The sequence below is a fragment of the Anoplophora glabripennis genome, unplaced genomic scaffold, assembly GCF_000390285.2.
Source record: "Anoplophora glabripennis isolate ALB-LARVAE unplaced genomic scaffold, Agla_2.0 scaffold606, whole genome shotgun sequence".
In the NCBI taxonomy this organism is placed as follows: domain Eukaryota; kingdom Metazoa; phylum Arthropoda; class Insecta; order Coleoptera; family Cerambycidae; genus Anoplophora; species Anoplophora glabripennis.
Window position 1 is genome coordinate 46,808 of NW_019416913.1, and position 4,773 is coordinate 51,580.

General features: G+C 36.8%; 1 pseudogene; it reads left to right on the top strand.

The window, feature by feature from the left end:
* Positions 1-365: 365 nt before the first annotated feature.
* LOC111692013 lies at positions 366-3,798 on the top strand (annotated as a pseudogene).
* Positions 3,799-4,773: the final 975 nt, after the last annotated feature.

The window sequence follows — 4,773 nt, forward strand, 5'->3', positions numbered from 1 at the left end:
AGCAAGCTTAGTGGATAACTTGACAAGTACGTTATGACGTACCCGACGCCCCCGGTGGTCTACCAACTCTAAACGATAACTAATTTGAAATTTGAATTATAATTTACAATATTTATATGGCCGATTGCACCAACGGTTTTAAGGCATCCTTACGGCTAAGCAACCCATAAAATCAACATTTTGCTTGCAACATTAAGGAATGCTTATAGTATCCTTAAGCTTTCTTTTACCAAGGCTTCGTTAGCGACCACTTAAAGTATTCTTGTTTAAGTTGTTAGGTTATGTTTCATTATTCATTTTTACAATTAGGAATCAACTTTTTAATTGGTTCAGGATGACAATATAGTTAATTATAAATAGTGATAATGGAAAACCTAGAATTAGATGATGAACTAGATTTCATTGGAGATGATTTGGAACTTGTAGAAATAATTGAAGCAGGATTACCTAGGAAAATTTATGATCGTTCAAATTATTTTGAAGAAATGGATCCTATGGGATTTTTTAGAAGGTTTAGGTTAACTAAGGAAACTTTAATAAATGTTTTGCCTCAGATAGAAGACCAGCTAGAATATCCACATAATAGGTAGTGTACTAAAGTAGATACTGCGCTGGAAACATTTTGGCTCCTAATTTATCATAATAGAAATTAATGAATGAAGTGAATTTGTAACGTACTTCGCTGGGTTTCGGTTTTAGTGGTGACGGTTAGTAACGTTACTTGTGGCCGCCCCCGGTATACTACCAACTCTAAATGGAATTTTAATTCACAATTGCGAATTCTAATTTACTAGATTTATTGACGTCACTGACGTCCCTATTTGGACGTCTAATTTTATGACGACCCTTGACTACTAGTTTATCGGCAGCGGTGGTTGGCAGCCGGCGGTGGCGAGTGACGTCAGAGAAACGTACTCCGGATTAAATCTTTCTGTGCGGATTGTTTCGGGCGCCAGTTTTCCTATCTTTTACGTGGGGGAAACTCCACGTGAAACCTACCCTCGGTTTAGAGTAAGTACTCGGGATAGCTGCAGTGAAGAAAGTTTAATTCCAGGGGTCTGTTATTTCTCTTAATTTTAATCAACGTAGTTCTCTGTGTAGTGTTATTTTACTTTTAAAATAAACGGTCTTATCAGTGTAGATCACAAAAAAATAAGAAAACTCTTTTTTACTGATCGGAATTTTATCAAACTTGTCGGCGTTAAGAATGAATACAAACTGGAATTATATTTATACTAGGTTTATTGTCTATTAATAAGGCCTATTGAAACAAACAAACAAAAGTAAAATAGATTCTAATTACAATTATTATCAAAATGGGTTAGAGCAATTATTATTACGACGGATTTAAAATGCCGATGCGGTTTTTCGGTGCTGTAAATAAATACCAAATTAGCACATAGTCAAAGATCAGGACACAAAATCGGTACGGTAGAAAAGCGGAGTATTTGGCGTTTAGTTTATTTAATAAACGGTCTAATACTTTAAGAAGCGGTACGCCAAAATAATATTCGGTTTCAAATTTCGGTCGGTGCTAGATAGGGAAAAATAAAGTTAATAAATTAGAGCAATAAATAATCAATAAATAAATTGTCCCCAATGGTTCTGAAACAGAAAAATGATTACGGGTTACTCTAATTCTACAAATAAATATCGGCGGCAGTTTCTAGCAAAGCGACGGAAATTAAGCGAAAATGCGACCAGCTAGGAGAAAAAGCGGTTTACAACGGGCATAAATATAAGCAAACGGTAATCAGGAAAATGATGTTGTTGGTGAACAGGAGGCAAAGACTGGGCGAGGTGCGAGTTCAAATGCGGGGCGGCCGACAGATTTCTCCCAGAAGCGGTGGAGCACCCAGCCAAACTTCGAGGGTCTATCCGTCGCTGCACAGCCGACACACAACGTCTTCTACTGGCGGTGGAGCACCCAGCCGAACCAGCAGTTTCGGTTATTGTGCCTTACAGCGTTTATCAAGCTTAGGCGGTGGAGCACCCAGCCAAACCAGCAGTTTCAGTAAAGGGGCTCACAGCGTTTGTCGAACGAGGGCGGTGGAGCACCCAGCCAAACCGTCGCCGATAACGCTGCTACCGTACGAGCCTGCACTCAACGTCTTCTGCTGGCGGTGGAGCACCCAGCCAATCCAGCAGTTCGGTTGACGTGACGGACAACGTTCGTTGAATGAGGGCGGTGGAGCACCCAGCCAAACCCTCGCCGACAACGCTGTGGTCGTACAGTCTTGCCAGAGTTCAAAACGGCCAGACTTATACCATAGCAGGCAAGTGAAAATAAGAAAATACAATTTGCTTACTTATTCCGGACGGTTGCTTCTGGCGGCTAACTCCTTGGGTCGGGTGGCGGTCTCTGATCGGTTTTCAGGTCCTCGGGGTGGTCCTCAGGCTGGTGTTGGAGTTCTTCGAGTTCTGGCAGCGAACTGAGGATTTTAGTCCAGGATCGTTGGTTTTATTGCTTCAATCCCCCATTGACTAGGCAGGAGTCGTGGTGGGATTATGCGCGCGGCCCTCGACAAAGTGGGGCAAACGGACGGTTTGGCTCGACTCGCGGTTAATTGCTCTCACCCAATTAACTAATTAAATAAATAACTGGCCAATGGCCTTGCATAAAACTTGAAATTAATACCGGTTCATTACAAATTAATCAAATTTCATATTCTAGAAATAACAGTGTTTCACCTATGAACCAGGTCTTGTGCTGTCTTCGGTATTATGCCAGTGCAGGTCATCTTAGACAGGTAGCCGACTTTATGGGAATGGACATAAGTACAGCTTGTAGAATTGTTAGTAAAGTGTCAGGAATAATAGCAAGTTTATTTCCTCGTTACGTTAAAATGCCTGAACAAAACAAGATTATACAGGAACAAAATAAATTGTATGACATTGCTCGCTTTCCCCGTGTGATAGGAGTTGTTGATGGCACTCACATCAGAATACAATCTCCTGGTATGAATCAAAATAATAAAGATAATTAGTTTAATTTTTGGTAAGAGAGAACTAACACGTAACAGTTGCTTTTGGCATACATCCTGTAATATTTAAAATTGTATATTCCTTAACTAACTTTGCATACTTACACGATCGGAACAATTGTAAAAATGGTTTACACCTATCACTTGTTCCGTCGCAACCAAAAAGCTCTACCGACTGTACAATCAATAAACTATTTTGCTTTTAGGTGATAATGCCGAGGTGTTTGAAAATAGAAAAGGTTATTACTCTTTAAATGTTCAGGTTGTCGGAAATGCAGACCTAAAATTTTTGGATGTGGTGGAAAGATGGCCTGAATCTGCTCACGATGCAACAATATTTGGTCACAGTAATTTAAGAATACGTTTGGAAGCAGGACATTTTCCCAACAGTATCCATGTGTATTTATTTGTAAATTTTTTATTACAGGAGACAGTGGATACCCAACGATAAATTATCTTCTTACTCCTTTAATGAATCCTATAACAAGAGCTGAACAAATGTATAACGAATCATTAGTGCGATCTAGAAATATAATTTGAAAGGATTATAGGAATATAGAAAAGAAGATTTCCTATAGTTGCATATGGAATGAGATTAAACTTAGAAACCACAAAAGCAATAATAATTGCAACAACAGTGCTGCACAATATTGCCAGACAAATGAATGAGCCAGAACCACTACATCCAGAAAATATCAATTTAAATGAGCTAAATTATTTAATAGAAACCGAGAATATTGAAATACCTGTAGTTAGAAATTTGAATGTAAATCATGTCCAACAAGAGATTATTCACTTTTTTGGGGGTTTATGAAGATAAAATTAGATTTTTATAGTTGATAAAATATGTATGTAGACATATGTATGTATTAGGTAAAGTTGTATCATTTGTTATCTTATTGGAATACTCTGTTGGGTAGTGTAAAGTTAAAACAAATAAACAATATTGCAAAAATTCCTACTTGGTCCATTATTTTTTATTTAAATGAACAAGTAACATGTATAAACACTTTTTGTGAAAACTAAATGGCAAAAAAATAAACAAAATTAAAGGTAACAAGTTTGAAAAAATAGTAAACAGTATTTCAAAAGTACTACTTTCACCAGATAGTGATTGATCTTAAAAATCAATATATTTAAAATTGATAAAGATAGCAATATGTAAAAGCCTTATGTTTCCGTGAAATTTGTAACGTCAACTAATGTTTTCAAAAATCTTGTATAACAGCATATCGTACAGTGTCTGGTTGTAAGTTGAACAAGTCCTATACATTTTTTACATATAATAAAAAGTATTTATTATTATTATTTTGTATCGCTGGCAAGCCTATTTGTTGTTTTTTTATCTCAACTTCCAGTTTTTTTTTCGATATCTAATTTAAGAGCCTGAGTTCTGAGATTGTGTTCTACATTTGAATGCTCTATATCCAGTTTGAGTTTTTTCAGTGTGTAACCTGCAATCACATTTTTCTTGTCTGCAAGTACGTTGTATTTTTCAGCTAGCTGGTTTGAGGCCAAACTTTCAGACAACAGTTTCAGTTGGTCTTCTTCTATTAAGTGGCCTCCGAGTTGTATTGCATACATTTTTATTTATATCCAAGTTGATATCATTAGTACCAAGATTATGTGATGGCTAAAAAAAAATTAACATAATTAAAATTCAGATTAAATTGAAACATTTTTTTCAACCATACTGCTACTTACTAGTTCTTCTCTGGGACCACATAAAGGTGTTGATATGGGTCTTAGCAAATCTGACCCTTTTTTCCAATTAGTTTGTTTACGTTCA